This window comes from Monodelphis domestica, chromosome 3 (assembly GCF_027887165.1).
Source record: "Monodelphis domestica isolate mMonDom1 chromosome 3, mMonDom1.pri, whole genome shotgun sequence".
Lineage (NCBI taxonomy): Eukaryota > Metazoa > Chordata > Mammalia > Didelphimorphia > Didelphidae > Monodelphis > Monodelphis domestica.
This window is the reverse complement of record NC_077229.1, coordinates 505995651-506017624: the sequence shown is the minus strand read 5'-3', so window position 1 is coordinate 506017624 and position 21974 is coordinate 505995651. Positions and strand designations below refer to the sequence as shown.

At 34.3% G+C, this 21974-nt stretch overlaps 1 protein-coding gene across 1 annotated transcript in view; it reads left to right on the top strand.

The window, feature by feature from the left end:
* Positions 1 to 21974, top strand: part of ZSWIM6 (zinc finger SWIM-type containing 6) — a 219356-nt gene that overhangs the window by 101581 nt on the left and 95801 nt on the right. The window lies entirely within an intron of this gene.

Here is a 21974-nt window from a genome sequence, read left to right as displayed (position 1 = left end):
TGGGTGGCTGTGTTGTGTGTGTGTGTGTGGGGGGGGGGGGGGGGTAGAGAGAAGGGCGCATGCGCCCTTGAGTAGGCACCTCAGCACAGTGAAATTTGTGGACTCTGGGTTGTGGCTAGGGTGGGGACCTAGTTTGCCTTGTTGTAAATGTTTAGTAGTAGTAGTCTCTTGGTAACCGAGGATGACGATTGTCTTTGTGCGTTTTCATCTATAATAGATGAGTGTGCACAAAGACACTTGTGCGTGAAGGAGATTTAAGTGTAAATGTTTAAGTCTAATGCTTTCCCACTGTATTTTGTGAAGAAATCGTAGCGTGCCTTAATATTTGCTTACTTTCCTCAGTAGAAACCATTGCTTACTTTTTCTTTAATTTAAAATAGAAGGAGCCCCCATTTAAATGCCAGAGCCACTTTTTTTTGAGGCCTATGAGACTATGAGAGAAAGTGAAAATATTTATAGTTTGGAGGATGGAAGGCTCAGGAAAGATTCAAATTTGTGTTGCATGATGATGCTGTTACATTTTACTTTCAACCTTAAAGGATATTTCTTTCACTTTCAGAACTACTCACAGAGGAAAATGTAAAAGTTAGAAACTCTTCTTATGAGAGAAATGTCATCATTCACATTTATTTTTCTACTTTAGACCCTATATTATTTCTTGAAAAATTTATTTATTAATAGAATAAGAATTCAAATGTTTAAGATGTCAGCACCACCGCATTACTTTTTATTCAAACCTGAAAAAAAAACACCAAATTTTCTAAAGGGAAATTTTGCAAATTGAACTAAAAGTTTATTTATCTGTATTGAAACTAACAGCCGACATGCTGGTTATTGTTCAGAAACATTTTTTTTCCTAGTAGTCTTAATTCGTTAATCACCTGTTAATGACCCCAATTCTGAAACCTATGCTTATGTCAAGTGAAGGAGGTGAGCAGAATAGTGGAATAGAGCATTAATTCATAAACATCAATTTAAATAATGAGGTTAAACTCTATGGAAAACTTGTAATTCTTGAGAAGTCTGTCAGGAAATACCGTTAAAAAGTTAAATAGTAGAGTTAATTTCAACTACTGATTTTAGTATAATTTCAGGGACTCCAAATTTAAAGTGTAATCCCAAGGACTCCAAATTATTAAAGAAGAATTTCTGATAAAGGATTTAAAAAACTTTGTCCAAGATTGAGGACTTTCTATTCTTTGTGTGTGTGTGTGTGTGTGTGTGTTAAGGGAGTGTGTTCCTACTATACTTTTAAAAGCATTATTGTAACTGCAGAGTGAAAGGTCAATATTTCACTTTCTAAGACTTTATCACTATTCCAATTTCTGAGGATGTGTGAAAATACATTTGAGGCTAGAGCACCAGCAGTAACAGTTTTGTTAAAGTGAAATTAATTTGTCTGTAGACTTGTTGGCATAGAAAAGAGATCTTTCCTTAGTAAAGTCAATGTGTTCCACATGTTTATTAGTCTCAAATGAAAAATTACAGTATCTCACCTTTATGAAGTGATATTGAGTTACCAAGTTCTTTCTTTGAAACAACCTGTGAGGTTGTTGTCATGTAATTGTTATTATTCCCATTTTATAGATGAGGAAATCTGAGTAGAGGTTGAGTGACTTGTCAATGGTTATTGGTTTCAATAAGAAGTGGCATGCTTTACTTAGATTTAGAGGTGTTATATGATATTTAGCAATGTGCCTTTTTCTCTCCTATTGTAAAGTATAAGTTCAGCTTCATTAAAAAAAAAAAACAACTCAACATATAAAGAAATTAATGTCCAGACAGGTGAATTGACTGTCATTGTAGTTCAATCAGAAGAAGCAAGAAGAAGGTCCTGAAATTAGGTTTTTATTTTTTAATTCTATATTCTAACCCCAAGCCCAGGGCTCTTTTTGGAGGAAGGAAAGACCTTTCTACTACACTCTGATAGTCCAATTTCATTGAACCTGAGGAAGACTTCTCTCATGTTGGGAAGATCTATAATGTAGGATCATTTGGAGACTATGGACCCTCCCCTCCCCCCAAGCCCCCACCCCCAACAAAACAACCCAACCCAAAACAAAAACACATTTAAGGAGTCATGAGTGGGTTGTAATCTGTATCATAGACTTGAGGACAAATTTTAGTGATTTCTACAAAGATCTATTGAAATGTCCAACCCCAGTGGTAGAATCATAGAAGCTGAGGGGGAGAGTTCATTTCTCATTCCCTGAAATTGATCACCGGAGAGATTGTGATATAAAAATACATAGCAGATCTCAGAATAGGACCTTTGCATAATATATTAATTCATAATAAATGCCTAGTGGACAGAATATGGAGCTTTAGGAACCAGAAAATATTTTAATTTAGGCTTTGTCTAATGATTTATTATAACTATACCTTTTAATGTTAAGATTGTTATGGGAACAAATGAGGTAATAAAACTTTAAGCTCTTTAGAAGAAAAATGCTACCTATGTAAATCAATTATGTATTACTTAATATTCATTGTTAATAACAACTAGTAAATCGCATCCTGAGTTAAGAAAATGGAAACACAAGTGAAAGAATGCTATCAAGCAGTGGTTACAGTAGTGAGAGCAAAAGTAACCTGAATTATATAATAGCTTCTTGAGGGCAAGAACTGTTGGTTGGTGGTTGTTTTTTCTTTGTTTTGATTTTTTTTCCCCCAGACCCTATGACAGTTCTTTGCAGGCAGTGAGGATATTTGATCTGTGATCTTATCAATCTGTACATGCTTTCCTGCAGTGCAGATCATAACCTATCTCTAGCCATGGCTTTTCAGAGACTGTCTTCCTTGGGTGAAAATGCATTTCTTTTTTCACTTCTATCTCTTTTGATTGTTTACTTCAAGATTCAGTTCCAGTGTCGTCTCCTATGAAACCTTCCTTGATCTCTTTAGTTGTTAGTGCAAAAAAGGGGGAGAGAGGGAGAGTGTGAAGAGGCTAGTCAAAAGCAGAATTAGTGCACTTTCTGTTTTTATGCTGCCTTGTATTTGCCAATCTATATATTTGTCCTGTGTTTCCCAAGTATTCATTTAAATGCCTTAAGAAGTATTTTGTTTTTGTGTTTCTATACTCAGTGCCAAGCACAGTGATTTGCACAAAGTTTGCACAAATTGCTTGATAAATATTGAAATGAAATTCTGCTTTTGATTAGCCTCTTCGTGCTCTCCCTCCCCCTTTCCCCCCTCATGTTCCTCTTTTTATGTTTTTTTTTGGGGGGAAAGGAAAGAGGAGGGGGGATACTCTTTACTATTTATACTATTACCAAACTTTTATTCTTACAGTTATTCTTTAGGTTTGTTTACAAAATTAAGATGTCTCACCAAACTAACCTTCAGCCTGACACATAAGGAAATTAGTCAGTTAGCTATCCTTAAAAAATTCTACATATAACCCTAAATTTTCATTGACAATTTATGGCAAAATTTATCACCAAATTCTGGTGGTTTATATACTAACAATATATGTTTGGTGACAAGAAACTTGTAAAAATTCTTATTTAAAATAAAACAAAATCCTTCTACCTAGCACATGCTTTAGAAGTTGGTAGAGCAAGTTGTCACTGTAGCATTAAACCCTAAACCAAAACCTATCTGTGAAACCGTGACATTTTATAGTCTATAGTGCATCTGTAAGACATGAAAATAGTATAAGCCAGGATAAGGGTCTCTGTAGACTATCAAATAGGAAGAAATGGTTACCTGTATTAAAGTCCCATACATACTACTACCTATTTAGTTCTTTTCAATATATTTCTTTATCCTAACACTTACAGTCTCACAGTGAATTAAAAGACTGATATTAAGATACCAAAGCAGATAGTACATAGTGAATTAATATAGATCAAGAGAAAGTAAATAGGTGTGGATAAGGATAGGGAAGGACAAATACTATTTTAATACATAAATAGCAATTTGTTTGCTAGGAATCATTAGCAATGTGAAATCTAGTAGTTTGAGGAGGACTCAAAAAATAAGAGAAATGACAGCAACTAAGTTGTGACAAGAATTTTACTACCTTGTAAAGAAAAGAAATAAAGTGACATAAAAGTGGTTATAGACCTTCCCAACCAGACAGCACACTTTACACCATTTTCTTTCCATATACTTATAAGATCATAGATTTTTAGTTGGGACATTCCTTAGTGGTCAACAAGTTTAACCCCTTCATTTTATAGTTAAGGAAGCTGAGCCCTTCCATAGAGGCAAAGTGACTGTTAAATTGTACAGATAGTAAATATTCTAACCAGGATTCAAGCCAAATCTCTGTCTCCAAATCCATTCTTCTTTCCTTGCATTAACATCGCTAAGTGGTGGGATTTGCTTTTAGCATCATGTAAATTGTACCTGCCTCTGATCCCTTTCTTTAGCTGCAAAATGCTAAGAAAACATACTAACATAAAAAATTCCTTTAAATGTTCATCTTTTCATTCTTTAAAAAGAAATCAATTACAGTGGGATTATGGTTTAAAACCAAACATTTCTTCTTCCATAATGGTAGACTTTTTGGCTAAAGAATTTTGAACACAAATCAGAAATTTCATTTCTCCAAATCTGACAAATGAATTCTTACTTGACTATGTTAATTGCTTTAAGGGAGATTAGGGCTAATTTAATCTGAATACAGGTGATTTAAAAAAAATTATATTTTGTCCCCTAAATTACATGTAAAAACAATTTTTAACATAAATTTTTTTGAGTCCTGAATTCTCTCCCTCCCTCCCTTTACCCTTGCTGATATAGTAAGCAATCTGACATAGATTTTACATGTGAAATCATGTGAAACATTTTTCTATAGTAATTATAGATAATTTTCTTTTCAATTTTCTCCTATTTGGTTTCCTCGATTTTTAGGGAAGTCATAAACTACTAGCAGAACAGTAGCTTTAGTGCACCAGTTTGTTTAATGTTCTCTGTTTTGCTTGATTGAACAAGGAATGTCTACTTTTGAGCTTTGTGCTTTTTGGAGATCTGACCTGCCCCTACTAAAGACCTTTGCCAAGAGACTTGGCTAGAAGGGAAACAGTTTGAATGCTGCATAGCACCTTACAGAGCTTTATGTATTTAATTAGCAAATATTTGCTGAACATTTAGTATGTGCCTAGCACTGTGTTAATTTCTCTATCAAGGAAGAGGAATATAAAACATGTTTTCTCCCCACAAAGAACTTTGGTCATGGAGGTAATATTTATGTACAAGAAACACAATAAGAAAATGCTAAATTTAATCTTGGTGCAGTACCTTCATAAAAGAACATAAGTTTTTTTTCTCTTATCAGCTTTTAGTAACATTTCCTATCATATCTTTGTTGAACACTGAACAAAATAGTCATCATCATTATAGGCCAATATTGTGAAACCATGAAATATTAATGACACAACACTTTGTTCTGTGTAATTAAGAAATAACATTTGGATTCTGTAATTTATATTGAGGTATTTTTAATAGTGGAAATAAGGCAGATTATTGAATTTATGACCAGTTAGTGTTCTAAAAGTCTTTTAGAAGTCAGCTACTTGGAACATGTTTTCCCATTTAAGCAATGCTATATAAGTAGTTGATTGGTTCTCAAGCTTGTCTATAAAAACCTATTGAATCTACAAGCTGTCTGAGATTTGATTTTTACATGAACCTGAAAGACGACTTGTTGGAAAAGAGCCCTTAAGGCAGTATTTTGTTCTACTAGATCAAATTCTTTTTTTTTTTAAACCCTTACTTTCCATTACTTTCCGTCTTGGAGTCAAAACTATGTATTGGTTCCAAGGCAGAAGAGTGATGAGGGCTAGGCAATGGGGGTTAAGTGACTTGCCCAGGGTCACACAGCTAGGAAGTATCTGAGGTCAGATTTGAACCTAGGACCTTCCGTCTCTAGGCCTGGCTCTCAATCCACTGAGCTACCCAGCTGCCCCCTCAAATTCTTTTTAAAGTTAGGAAACAGCACAAAATCTTATGTTCTCCTTACATTTCAGTTGTACATTTATGGAGATGTGATCTCCTCTGGGATATAGCTTATGACAGATTGTCTCTTTCTGATATCATGTCTCTTTATGTTCTTTATGCATGCATATATTATTCTTATAAAATTTTTTATATACATGGGAAAAATAGGCCTACAGGTAGAAAAGTAGATTCATGGGTTGATAATCAATTATTTTATCATTTGAAAAAGAGTGAGGTCTAGGATCCCCTCCCCCCAGTTCCTTTGGAATTCTTCTTTCATATATTTTCACAACTGATCCATCATTGCCTTCTAAATTGCGTTGCCTCTAGCATAAGCCTCCTCTGGGTGTACTTGGTCTAGTATAGCTGCTTTTCCCATATTTATTTTCTTCAATTCCATTTCTACTTCCTCTGGCCACACATTTAGTACTGTGATGTTAGAATCTACGTGTGGTGGCTTCACTATTGATGATGAAAAAGTTTGTTAGAACAATTCTTTATAGATCCTTTTTATTGTGGGTATGTGAATCATGAAATATTTTATGAAGAAATCAAGTTGACTGTGTGTGTCACCCAAAGGACAGTAGAGACAGGGTGATTATGAATGGACTATAACACATTACAAATGGGGAATTGCAAAAGAGAAGTAGTATAAAGCAGAGGTGTCAAACAAGCAACACCAACCAGAGAAATATTTAACAAAAATAAATAATAATAGATTAGAACAAAGATAATATTAATGTATATTTTTCTAAGACATGCTACTCTGGCCATTCTTATGCACCCCTATTTCTATTTGAATTTGATACCCCGGTATAAAAGATGTCATCAGAAAGATACCTTATCAGAGAAAGGATGGGCTAGTCACAGGGCAATTAACATACAACCTCTCTGTGTTTTGTTTGCATTCATTCAATATGAGGAGAACATGAGTTAGGTACCCAAAATGCCAAGTGAACACATGTGACAAATTTATGAGAAGAAACGGATGAGCATCACATTTGATGGCATGTGTGAATTAGGCTGCAATTTGGAGGGAATACCCGTACTAATGAGATAATGGATTCATTAGAGAAGTGATATCTAGGGTTGTAAGAATATTGGCTAATGTCAACTTACCTAGCTTATGTTACTAATTCATTAACTTAGAAGAATTAGAACTGGAAGTGACCTTAAATATTATCTAGGCCCAGGGTCATCAGTAACTGCCAGTCTAGGGCCTATAGGCCTAATTTGGCCTGCAGCCTATTTTCATAGGGCCTGAGTATTAAAAATTATTTTTTATATTTAGAAATAGTTTTATTAGTTTTCCAACCTCTAATTTAGAAGAACATTTTATGCTTTTATATGTTTTAAGATGGAGAGATGGGAGAGCTCCTGTTATTTCTTGTTCTAAAACCTTAGAGGCTTGGTGTTTTTTTATTTTTTTTATTCTTGATATAACTTCAGTTTTTTAATTTTTTGAATGAAGTCTCTAGAAAATTCCTAGTAAGTGAAAGAATTCAGAAACCTTGCTCTAACAGATAGAGAACTATTGGCCATTTTTTACTTCTTTTTTTTCTGTGTGAGAAATTTGTATATTACTTGTTTTTAGTTCATCAATTGTTTTTGTTTATTTAGTTTATCACAGGTTGATGTATAGAAAACTGTTTTAATGGATGATTCTTTCCCCCATTCTCCATTTAAGAGTTTTAATGGAATAAAAGAAAATGAGTTGAATTTTAAGTTGGTTAGAACTCAGCTTGAATATCCTGGCTGCCATGTCACCCTTCTCTCTAGGAATGTTATCTTGCAAATTAGCATTTTCAATACAGTTCCTCCTAAAACTATATAGTATTTACTTCATCTTAATGCCCATGATTATCTGTGTTTTGTTCTAGCTTGGCTGGGCTCTGCTGTCCTTTTTGGGGTTGATGGTAGAATTATTTTAAAAAAGAGAGATACAGCAATTAAACAGAGTTTCTTTTCTATCTATATATGGTTGAGGATATACCGGAACCTTTCTGGATCATTTCAGTTATCTTGGCTTCATAAATCCAAAGGAAAAACCCTTGCCCATCCCTAGGTTATAAACACTGTTAACTTTTTAAAATAATGGTGAAACCATTTGGCCATTGCATTCTAAGTTTAACCTTGTGTGTTTGGTTGGTAGGTCTTAGGTTAAACTTTTGATTTTATAAACCTTTTACTACTTTAATAATAATAATAAGGGTTTCTAGATTTGTAATTCTATGCTTTTAGGAAATATAATATTTGCATGTTTTTCACCTTATGCTTTTTATCATTTCTTATGAAACTTAACCAACTTTCTCAACTTAAACTGCAGTATTTCCAGGCCCAGTGAAAAATACATTTAAGACATTCTACTTATATAATAAAATTTTATCTTTGTAATAAAAGGAGATTATGCCACACACATTATACATATACTTCCTTGTCCTTTTTGTGTTGTAAGGACAGAAATACTGGTTTAACTGAGACTTCAATTTATCCATTGCAAACTATTCCATAAATTATTCCATTGCTACTATTTGGTGGATGGAGGTGGATTCTTATTTGGTCTATGCGATATTTATATGATGTGCCAAAAAGTCATTTTATGGTAATTAAGTAGTAATTTTCTTTCCTCCTTCCTAAAGAGTTTGACATCACTTCAGCAACCTCCTTAATTTTTATATTAAAGAATGAGTCTTAATTAAGACATAGCCAGCATGTGTTGACATGGATGTAAAATCAATTCTTCTTTTGCCCAAGGAAAAATTTTATTTTTTCCTTTTTAGGGGCATTAAATAAGACTGTAGTGACTTTCCTTTTTTATTAAGTACATTTGCAATTCACGAAGTAGAAGCAAATAGCCATTTTTAAAATTCATGTCCTCAAATGTTAATTTGATGCTTTGAGGCATAAATGACCTTTCTCACCAGCCCAGACTTGTCAAACAAAGGAATGATAGAAACAAGCTGCTGTTTGTTCTAATACAACAAGCTGCTTTTCAGAGTGAATTTCAAAACAATTTTGCTTCCCTCTTCTCAACAACATTAAATTAAACTTTGGCCTGTGCTAGGTTTAGCAAGGGAATCTACTATGTAAGCCTTAGTGGTCAGATGGTGATTGAATCTGGACAACCTGTGCAAAATGAACGATTGGTTATAGCTTGGGTACACTGTTCACCAATGCGAACTTAAAAATTTATACATTATTGTACAACCAAATCTTTCATCAGTACCTAAAAGTTGTGCATACTATATTGGAAGTTTGGGTAAGGAGTAGGAAATCTGTACTCTGAAGCCTCAAAGTAGCATGACTCAAGCTTCTGGAAGGCTCTGGCAGCAGTGTTTAACTTGTGAGAGGATCTGCCATTTTGGAAAGACTTTTGGAGCTGGGGTCAGCAAATATGGCCACCTGTTTTGGTACTGTCAAACTAAGAATAGTTTTTACTTTATCAGAAGATGTAAAGGAGTTACAAATAAGTGGGAAAACAAGTCCAAATAAATAAAGTTAATTAAGCAACTTTTATTTGGGGGGGATTTTTATCATATGTCCAGAAGTAACAAGAAACATAACATGGTCAACTTGCCTTGTGGTGTTTATGATGAAAAAAAACCCACTGTTTATAAAATGCTTTTTATATGCCAGGAGTATTTGAGGATAAAGAACAAAATAGAATTCAATACAGTATTTCAAATTAAATTGATTATACTTGGATATTGAAGTATGAAATCTGTAGTGTGGTAGAGAGCTGCTTTCCTTTCAGGAAGACCTGAGTACTTTATATATTCTTTCACACAGAAGTCTGTGTGATGTGTTAGATAGAGAACCACCCCAGAATAGAGAAAACAGGTTCAAATACTATGTTCAGGTTTAGAAAGTAACATAACCTCCTAAGTGCCTCAGGCAGCTTTCTAATATTTTAGATTGAAGAGGTAGTTACATTTGAGTTGGTAGAACTTTTTTAGCTGGGTTTTCTTCATTGATTAAATTAGAAATCAGGTTAAATAAAACAAAAATTTAATTCTTGGCTATTTCTTCCCCTTTCCCTTCCTCCCTTCCTCCCTTCCTCCCTTCCTCCCTTCCTCCCTTCCTCCCTTCCTTCCTTCCTTCCTTCCTTCCTTCCTTCCTTCCTTCCTTCCTTCCTTCCTTCCTTCCTTCCTTCCTTCCTTCCTTCCTTCCTTCCTTCCTTCCTTCCTTCCTTCCTTCCTTCCTTCCTTCCTTCCTTCCTTCCTCCCTTCCTTCCTCCCTCCCTCCCTCCCTCCCTCCCTCCCTCCCTCTCTCCTTCCCTCCCTCCCTCCCTCCCTCCCTCCCTCCCTCCCTCCCTTCCTCCCTTCCTCCCTTCCTCCCTCCCATGTATTGGTTCCAAGGTAGAAGAGCAGTAAGGGCTAAGGGCAATGGGGGCTATGTGACTTACCCAAGGTCACATAGCTAGAAAAATGTCTGAGGTCAAATTTGAACCCAGGACCTCCCATCTCTGGGCCTGACTCTCAATCTGCTGGTTGGAAAAAATATATGTGTGTGTCTGTATGTATATATACATAAGGATGATATGACACATAACCTAGGAAAAAAGAGTACTGTACTTGGAATCAGAATAGCTGTTCAAGTCCTGGCTCTGACATTTACTACCAGTATGTCTTTGAAAAAGTTATTTAACATATCTGGGTATTTGTTTCCCATCTATAAAATTAAGAAGTCAGACTAGATAGCTTCTGAGGCCTCTTCTAGCTCAAAATCTATGTTCCTAATAAACAATAGGTCAAAAGCATGCAGACTCAAACTATATGTCATGAGTCACTTCTTGAAGAGGAGAATGGACAGCTCTGAACATGTTAAGCACTAAATAGCATTATAAATATTGAAATTGAACATATACTAGTAGGAAATGATTGATTACTAATGTGAGGCATTTTTAGATCAATTAGATATGGTCAGACTGTCAAGTTGTTATGACTGAAATAAAAATCCTCACTAAATTGGAAGAAATAATACCTATTATATAAGCTCTCAAGTAAAAAATGGGAAATAGATAAAGAAGCAGATGCCTATGATAGATTGTAGCTATTTTCTATGGAATATTAACAAATATAAAGTAGCTACATTAAAAGAACTACCCAAAACATAGTAAGCCACTCCTTTGCCAAACTGAAAGATGGGGCAGAGAAGTGTTACATCAGTTTAGATTTTCACATAGTTGATAAAATCTTGAGGAGAATGGTGAAAAATGCGATTAAAAGCAGCAGTAGAAGAAAACGTCAGAAAACTTGAGACCCAACTCAACCATTTTAAGATCTTTTGAAAATGTAACAGGTAGATGAAAAATAAGGAGTTGATGAAAAATGAGAAGATTTATCAATGAACTTTTCTTCTAGCAAATTTTTTTCTTTAATTACAAAGATCCCAGTGATAATAATTTAGTTTTAGAGTTAAAAAGACCAAGATTCTGTTTTACCTCTGACAATATATTAGCCACGTGACCCCCGTAGACATATCATTTAACATTTCTTTGTCCTGGTGATACTCTACTTTGCAGGCAGATTCTTATATGCATTGCTGGAGGGAGTTTCCTTACATTGGTATAGGAAATTCCTAATACTAATGAAATCACAAGTCTGGTCAAATGTGTACATATATACTTACATAATACTTTATTATTATGATTTTGCACACTATACCCTAGCATTTAGATGAAAGATGATATAGTGGACTGGGTGTCTTGATAACTTGGATTCTAATTTTGGATTCTTCATTTGCAAAATGAGAGTTTAACATTAGTATTATCTCTCCTAAGGACTCTTCCAACTTGGAGAAAAAAATATTTGATTGCATTTTCTAATTCAGTAGGTCAAGCCAACAAGCTTTTATTAAGTTCCTGCTAAATGCTTGGTACTGTGCCCAAGTGCTAGTGATACAAAGAAAGCAAAAAAACATCCTGCTCATATGGAGTTGAAATCTAGACTGTAATCATTAATAGGTGTTTGAAATAAATTGTGAAGAAACTTGAAGCCATATGAAACAGTAAATCATATTATTACATTTTAGTTTGGGGGAAATTGTAATAAATTAGTAATCACTTATTAAAGGTAGGTCTATATAGTAAAAATAGCTTATGTTTTTATTTAGTCAAATGGATCCATTTGAAATTTTTGACCACAGCTGCTAAAGAAATGTGTGCACAGCTACTGTTTTGGTAAACACAGACTAGTATCCAGATGGTAGTAATACTTTAAAAAGTTAAGTGATACAGGCTGGGAACCATCCAATTGGAATTTTCTGTGTTGTGCCTAGGTACCTTGGATTTAGTACACACTGAATGGGTTTAAATGATTTTTATTACTGCAATGGCTTGAAAGAACAAATAGACGATTACATGGAATACAAATAATGCTTATTAAACTTGCAGTTGATTTCTTATGATAGATTATCCAAATTGCCATCAGACTATATTTACTTACACATAAACAGATGTGCTTTTGCTTTAAATCAGGGTAACTATTCTAAACCCAGTTTTGCATATTTTAAACAACCACCAAAGATTATACTTTAAATCATTGTTCATTAAGCCAGATGTTGATTTATAGTGGGTTTTTATGTTTGTCTTTTTAGTGTTAAAGAACTTTTCTATATTTCTCAAAGCACTAGTTGAGAAAAAATTACTTGAAAAAAGAATTCCAAACTGCAGTATATCAAAACTCAAGACAGTTATTTCATCAGCCTTTTTTTTGCCCTTTAGTAAAGATCTGAGTTATAGACAATTTTTGCTTTCTGTAAATTCACATTGCAAATTTGGCTTTAGTGTAAGCATTCTGAAAAGAATCGGCTTTCGCCCAGAAAACTCCTATGTTAACTTTACTATATACTAATATTATTGTGCCCTATTTTTCTCTGTTCCTGTCCATCTGCTGAGTGTTTGGATCTTCCAACTAAAACAACCCCAAAACCTCTAAGTGAAAGCAGAGGAGAGACACTTGAGACACCACCAGTTCAGGGGCTTGTCTTTGTGCCCCACTTCATCCACCCTCCCTGGTGTCAGTTCATCGTATCTGTCTTCCATCAGTCTGTTGGGGGTACCACCTAGCGGCCCCCAAGTCCCTTGTGTTGCCTATATTGTCTGTCTGTGTTGTCCCCATATGTCTACATTTTCTTCCTCTCACTTCTGACCTTAACCAGCAGGCACATTTGTCCCTCTGATCTCACATCTCTTGTCCCAGACCCCAACGTTTATAGTGTGCCAGCCCTCCCATTCACATTATATAAAAATTACTTTTCATAGAGGGCTGAGAAAATGTCTACTTAAGTACTGTGTATATTAAATGAGATGAAGATACCAGTATATAAACCGAGTTAAAGGACTTTTAGAATGAACATTCTAAACTTTGTTACCCTAACAAGATTTAGTAGAAAATGCATATGAAAGTACAGATTAATAATTTTGTTTTCTAAAAACACACTTTATCGCTTTCTTTTCTTTTTATGTAACTTAATATTTGTGTATATCTCACCATTTCCCAGGTAGCTATTCCTATGAGAAAGAATGAAAAAGAATTCTGCAAAACTAACCAACATGTTTTTTAAAAATTACCTAAAGTAACATGCAGTATTCTACACCCCATCTTTTATCTGAGAAAATAAAGGCAAAGCCCCTTCTTATATATATTTTTGGGTCATACTTTAATCTTTACAGTTTCATTCTATTCATACTTATCCCACTATTTCTCAATATGTTGAATGGCTACTTGGTAGGTTTTTGCTATCACCAAAGGACTGCCATAACTATCTTGAACTACTCCTAGGAGAGGTCTTTCTTTTTATCTTTATGCCCATGCTATTTGCCTAGCAATATAGACTTTGGGTTAGTTGTTTTATTGACATAATTCTGAATTGCCAAAGTAGTTGTACCAGCACACAAGTTAACTCATTAGTGTGCCCATCATTATATAATCCTTCCAACACTGACTATTCTCATATTTTATAAATTTTGCCAATCTGAGTGTGAAGAGAAATCTCAAGAGTTTGTTTTGATTTGCACTCCAGAATAATAATTTTCAGGGCAAATAATAATACAAAAATTTCTTTCCACTAGAATACTTTTCACCTCCCCACAGAGAGGTAATTTTGGTCCTTCTCTTATTTGCTTGATAATAGTAATAATAATTATAGTTAGCATTTATATAGAACCTACTATATTACAGGCACTGTACCAAATGCTTTACAAACATCTTATTTGATCCTCATAAATACTTGGGAAGTAGGTGCTGTTGTCATCTCCATTGTACAACTGAGTAAACAGAGGCAGAGGTTAAGTGCCTTTCCCAAGGTAATTTTTAATAATTTGTTGGAGAAATTTAGGCATCTAATTTTTTCTTCATAGCTAGTTTATCACCCAACTATATGGTTATTTCCTAAATTAGGAGTTTTTGGATTATCTTGGTCCAGAGAGTTCTTATCCCCACCCCTACCCCTGCCCTGTTTTCTGAATAGATTTTATGAACTTCAAGTCCATTTATACCAATTCTTCCTAGCCCCTCTTCTTTTTGTGCCCCACTAGAGGGGAAAGAAACTGAGAAAAAAAGAAAAAGAACTCAAATAACTTTCTCCTCTCTCACCCCTCTCTGCTTTTCCTTGTGGAAAATGTTCTTTTACTTCCATAGGAGGGAAAGCAAATTATACTTATTAATTAATATAGACTTAAGATCAAGTAAATCGTTTCTAGTGGATAGAGTGCTGGCCTGGAATCAGAAGACCTGAGTTCAGAATTGGCCTCAGACACTAGCTCTGTGATTCTGCTCAACTCGCTTAATCTTTTTTTGCCTCAGTTTCCTCATCTATAAAATGAGCTTGCAAAGGAAATGGCAAACCACTCCAGGATTTTTGCCAGAAAACCTAGAAGACTCAGATGACTGAAAAAAAAATGACTGAACAACAACATTGTTTGTCTTTCTAGATGAGGGGGCTTTTTAGTTTAGAAAAGTCTTGGAAGTTTTCAGAATGTTAGATTACATTCACCTCTACCTGGATGTAGGAACACAATTTGCTTTGTTTCTATCTTCATCACTCCCTACCTTCCCTTCATTTTTCTCGGGGTGAGATACATAATTAAGAAATTTCAAGTATCTGATAACTTACACAATTTACTTTAATTGCTATAGTGTTCAGAAAGATATAGGGAACAAGGGAAATAGGAATACAATGGAAAATCAACCAGTCATAATCAAGTATTTATTGAGTGCCTATGGCTACTAGACTTTGTGCTAGATTCTGAGGATACGTATGCAAAATTGAGATAATCTCAGTACCTTCTAGGGGCTTTCTGTTGTCCCAGTATTGTCTGAAGTACTTGGGGGGCCCATAAAAGGAGATACTTCTGTCTGTTTGTCTGTATATATGTACATACGAGTGTGTGTATATTGGATTGCCAGTTTGGAAATGTTAATCTGGAAGCTTCCAACTTAAACATATGTCTAAGAGGAAGATACACATTCTCTTTCTTGGTGTATATGTATACTTGAATGGTGAGTACATGCATAGCTACATGTATATGTATGTGCATACATGTGTACAACCCCTATTTCTATGGCCTGATTTTTTTGGGGGGTGTCCTGTGTATTTAGACTATTTCAGTCTTTATTAGTAATATTACTAAGGCATTAGTTAAGAACAAATTCCTATCCCTAAATCAAATAAGTATTTATTGACCACCTACTATGTGAGGCAAAATTTGTCTTTGGAACACCCAGTGAATTACTGATTTATGAAGATAGTTTGTAATTCCAAAGTGAATGGTCGAATGAACCTATTGGGCTATATTACTAATTTTTATTGGATTAACACCTGGTTTATTTCTCCAGTAAAGATTAAACCAATAGCTTAGTTTTGTATAGTTAATACAATACTCCGAAATGGAGATTTTCTTAAATATCAAAAAATGTAGGTTCTTGTTGAGAATAAATGTTAATATAGGGAATCTAGGATCATTTTAAGATTGTAAGGTGGTATATGTGAAAAACTGGATAATACTCTGGTTTTTCTTCTGTCTTATACTCTTTCCCCACTAAAATTACTATAACAGATTTAGTGATGTTTTGTCATTTTGTAATGAACATTTTCCAATACTTTTAAGATATGATGTGCTACAGATAGACATAACGAAAAACTCAGTTGTAGAGAAAATGTCTTTTTTAGCTTTACTGTTCAGTTTTCCAAGAAAAGAACAATTCATGCAATTGGGTTTACCAACAGTGGTTTGAAAATTTAACTCCGTTTCCACTTCTCTTCATACTAACATTAATGTAAAACTATACTTAAGGGAGTAGTAAAGGTCATAGACTACAAAATAAATTATATTAGTAGTCGCAGGCCAGAAACTTGTCACATTTGGTTACCTTATCCTGAGTCATGTTTTTGGTCTTGAATACCCTATAAGCCATTCATTTGGGGATCTATTACAAAGGACACCAGGGAAGAGGCTTAATAAAAAGTACAATGTTTTTCAAAGAGAATAATTTAGAATAATGCTACTTAAGAGTACATAATAACTGAACAAACAGGCAATGAGCAGCATATAATTCTGCACATTATGTAGTGGCATTAAATATACATATTAGTAAGGTAGCAGATGCTTTAGTTTTGAAATTGACATATAAAGTAGCAGTCTTTCTCAGCAGGATATTGCTCCATCCAGCACTCCTTCACATGTAATGAATAGCTAATTTTAGTTGTATAGTCCATAAGAGACTGAAGGGGAAAAGGGAGGAGGAGAAGCAGTGGAACAACCCCAAACAGCAGGATGTGCTACGATGTGCTTTTAATGGAGAAACATTTTAGAACTCCTGGGAATAAATTCATTTTTAAAGTGCTCATATGTTTTTGTGTTTAAATTAAGAAATTATTAATTCAGCTGGACAGCCAAGAGTTTGGCATCTATATTGCAAAAGGGAGAAGCTGATTTTGGCAACTGGGCTGTACTGATGAATACCTCATACTACAAAGAAAATGCATCCTGAAGCTTTGTTCAGTCCAAATGGAGCAATTTCTTTAGAAGTAGTCATTTGAGAGTGTAATTAGGCAGTTCAAGCCTAGGGTGGATTTGTAATTGTCTTTCTTCTATATGCTGAGAGAAACAACTTAGAAAGACATTGCAATATTTTCAGTACTGTCTCAGAGAAATGTTTCCTGCCATTTAAGATTTCCCTGGTTTTAGAAGAATAGAAATTTTTATTTATTTGTTGGTTTTTTTTGGGGGGGGGTTGTGGTGGAAATACAGTATTATTTAAGATATATTTAGGTTTTCAAGAAGGACACTTCATACTGACTTACTGACATACTGACATATAGAAAACATCCCTTTTGGTCCTGATAAAGAATAGTATATATTTCAAATCCTTGTTTAGTTACTCTAGATTGTTGGAGTTGTCCTGGAAGGAAAAAAATCCTAGTTAGGTATTCCATAGTGATATTCTTTTTCCTTGCTTTAAATATACATACATACGAAGGTATGTACATGCATACATATATATGTATATGTATACATATATATATATAATTATTATTCTTTTAATTTAACCACCCTCCTCTGTACCCCAGGATTTAAGTATATACACAGAGAAATACAAAAGGATTGTATATGGCTTGTTTTTTGGATTTATAATAAATTCAAAGTGTTACTTTCAAAACTGTCCCCCTTGCTTGTGCTTCCTTCTGTATTCTGTGCATTTAAACATGTTTCAGTCCCTCCTCTTTTTAGCATCTTTATTGCTTCCCTCTGCCCTACAGCAACCTCTTCTTTTCTCATAGTGTTCCCTTTTGAAATGTGAATGCAATGCATAACCTTCTTTCAACTCTTTAGTTTGAGTTTTACCTACACTTTTATTTTATTACGTTCTTATTTTACAATTTGTTTAGCTATTCTCTATTTGAGAATAATAATCCATTCTTCAAGGTCAAGAAGTTTGTTTTAATTGTGATTATTCCTTTCTTGTGATTACTCCCTCTCACATTGAACACATAACTTTCACTATTGGGTTTGATAAATTTCTAAACCAAACTCTTTACATATGCATAGGTTTGGGAGTAAGGCTGGTGGTGCAGTGGATGGAGTGCTGGATGTGAAATCAAATAGACTCCTCTCTCGGAGTTCGGATTTGGCCTCAAATACTTAACTAATTCTGTGATCCTGGGCAAGTCACTTAACTCTGTTTGCCTCAGCTTTCCTTATCTGTAAAATGAGCTGGAAAAGGAAATAGTATCACTTCAGTATCTCTGCCAAGAAAACTCCAAATGGGGTCAAGAACAATCAGACATAACTGAACAACAATGTTTATATTCATTAAATTCTTCTTTGCCTATTTCAGTTAAGAATGAAGTTCATATGATTTCTGCTTCATTATCCTTTTTGAGTTTGTACTTTTTTCATGTGCCCCAATTATATGAAACAGCATGTCCACACTCCCCTTATTTCTACAGTAGTATATTCCTCCTTTTACTCACTTTTCTTTTTCTCTTCTTTAAATTGTCAGAGCAGATTTCCTTGTTTAACTCCTCCCATATTCTTTTAATACATTAAAGTTCTGGAAAGGCTATTATTTTTTCTCCACCATTAGCATGTTAGTGATGCATCATCCTATTATTACTTCCAATTTCTGAAATAAGTTTACCTTTCTGCATTTTTCTGGACTCCTGTGCTTTTATTTCAGAGTTCTGATTCGACTATGGTTTTGTCATAAAAATGCTTTAAAGTCCACAATTCCATTAAAGATCCACTTCTTCCCCTATAGGATTATTACTCAGTTTTACTAGGTAAGTTATTCTTGATTGTAAGCCCATATGTTTTCCCTTTCAGAATGTCATATTCCAGGATCTCCTGTCATTTACAATAGAAACTCTCTTTCTTTCTGGTTGCTTAAAACATTTTTTCTTTAATGTTGAAATTCTGCATTTTGGCTGCATTTTCCCAAGACTTTTCATTTTGAAATTTTTTATAAGAAATGATTGATAGAATCTATCTTTGCTTTGTCCTCTGCTTATGCTAGATCTAGGCAGTTTTCACTTATGATTTAAGTTTCTAAAGTTTTTTTTTTTATTATATTAGATAGCTCAATGATTCTTAAAGAAGCTCCCCTTGACCTGTATTCTAGGATATCTATATATCTATATCTATATATCTATATCTATACCTATATCTATATCTATATAGAGAGATGTCACACACATATATACACATATCTTTTACTGATACCCTTCTATATCCTTCTTAAGGTTTTAAACTTTGTCCTAATATTTCTTTCTGTATTATGAAGTCATTGATTTCTATTTGGTCCAGTTTAATTCTCAGGGAGGCTATTACTTGGGTAAGGTTTACTGTTTTCTTTTATAAACCATTTCCTTTCTAGGGTTTTCCTCTATAGCTTTTTATTTCCTTTAAAAAAATCTTTTTATTTCTTCTTGGTATTCATGTAGTTTTTGTGGAAAATCTAATTTTTCCTCTTTGAATCTGTTTGGTGCTCTTATCTCTTCCTTGCTATCTCTGGGTCTGTTATAATTCTATATAGTAGTCTTTTTAACCTTAGTTCCTGAATTGGAACTTTGTACCTGGGCCAGGTTCCACCCTATTCTTGACTTTTAAATGGGGTGGTCTGGCTTTCTGTTCTGATCTCCAGTTTATAGAGACAGGCCCACATGGATCTTTGAGGTTCAGTACTGGGATCTTCAGGCTTCTCAATGGCATCTAAGAACACAGTGGTAGGGACCTTAGAAAAGCAGTCCTGACTGTGGGGTTTCTGAGCATCCTGGGCCTTTCTTGGGGGAGCTTTCTGCTCTAATTGTTTTGTATAGAGCCATTCAGGCCAGATGTTCTTCTGCTCCATATCTGCCTGAACTGAAGGGCTTCCTTCCCGCTTTTTTGCTTGTGCTAATCCTGGCTTTGCTGGCAGCCCTCCTCTGTTATCACCTTGGGCTTCTGGCAGCATTTCTCAGTAGTGCTGGGGTGGAAAAAGCCACTTAACTATATTTTCTCATTGGTTTTCTTGATCATTTTTTCAATCTGGTGTGAGTTTAGTTTAGTTTTTTTTTTCTTCTTCTCTGAATTGGTATGTGTGAGCCTCTTTTCTGGCTGCTATCTTGGTCAGAACTAGCAGTGTTTTCAAGTCCTCTTTGTGGTAGGAATTGTAGGCAGCAAGGGTCTGTTTTAAGATGGAGTTTTGTTGAATAGAATAAAATATAATTCTAAATGCAATGGATGAAAGAAAACCAGTGTGTACCAAAGGCTTAAAGATCTTAGTAATGTTTAAACACCAAGCTTCTATTTTAAAATGTATTTTGTTTTAATGTATCATGATAGAGGAAAGAAGAATGATTTTATTTGAAATTAACTTTTTGGCAGGAGACCCAGATCTCATTTCAGAATTTGTATGAAATAAAAGAGAAATGATATGTAAAAGGAAGTTACTATTGAACTTACAGATAATGTTGGCCCTTTTTAAAGATGGCGCACTTTTACATCTTTACCAGTGGAAGGGAGCAGTAGAGCAGATAATAGGAAAGAGTAGATCATTTATATATCACATCCCTTTTTGTTACCTAGTAAAAGGTTAGGCATAAACCTTACAGGAGAATGGGAGAAGCCATTATGGCAAGAGCTGGGGAGTTGCTGGAATTCAAACCACCAGATGAAAACCATGCTGCGCTTCATAGGCGTTTTATACCTATAAAATCCAAAGAACTTTTAAAACAACTTTATCCTTATTTTTCTTTTATGTTCTAGTTTAGTTTGTTCAGGAATATATATAATTGATAAAGGATAATGTAATATTAGAATTTCAGAGTTGGAAGGGATCTCAGAGGCCAGCAATTCGAAACTGTATCAGAATAAGAATCCTCACTAAAACATACTGAACAAGTAGACCTCAAGCTTTTGCTTGAACATTTCTGCTATCTGAATTAATACAGTACACTTCTGGATAGTTCTAATTGTTAATAAGATTATATTCTACATTATAGTAAGCCTACATATACTCCTTGCACTACTTATTACTTCCCAACTTGTATTTTAGGCAAAATTCTGTGACTCTTGACTTAAGGTGGAGCAAATGGAAGGGGACAGAGTAGAGGAGGGATAATAAATAGCAGGGTCCTTGAGCAATTTTCTTCTGTGTTTAAGATATTACCTTAGTTTAATAATATTTTCAAAATGGAAAACAAAGTTAGTTTAGTACTATTTTCTTTCATTGAAAATATATTAACTCTATACCAATGAAATTATAGATTCAGTCAAAAAAAACTGTTAAAGTTAGATATGTGAACACTTGATATTTCCCTGATCTATATTTCTGTAATGTTTATTGTTCACAGTAGAGTAGAATATACTGAAAGGAATGAAGTCCTTTTTAGAACTCGTGTAAAGGGAAGAGAACCAAAATATCTGATGGCTATTATGTATCATTGATTCTTAGAATCACCTATTAACTTATGTAGTTTAACATTATCTGAAGGCACATATTAAAATATCTACTTTTATTTGTTTTGGGTAGGGCATTATGCTACATGAATTATAAAAATCCAGGATGGTGGCCTTCAACTTTCTTTTATGTTGCATACTTGTAAATTTGTTTTACCTTTTTTCCCCAAATTGGGCTTAGAAAGATAGATTTGTTCAAGAAAACATGTAATGCCCAATGGATTTAAGTGTCGGCTATGGGGGGTGGGGGGGAGGAAAAGAAAATGATCTATGTCTTTAATGAATAATGCTTGGAAATGATCAAATAAAATATAATAAAAAAAAGATAGATTTGTATTATTTTAGAACCAGAAAGAAAATTGAAGATCATTTACTTTCTTCATCATATTGATGAAGCCTAGATGTCCCGTGAGTGACCTAATGCCTTTTTCTTTCTTTTGTTCTTTCATTTCACTCTTTTTTTTCTTCCTGCAGGTATAGTAGGGGTGGTGGTGATCATCTAGAGTGTGATTTCATTGGTGTAGGAATTGCAGTAATGTAGGACAATCATAGAATTAGTTAATGATAGAAGTGAGGCCCTCTCATT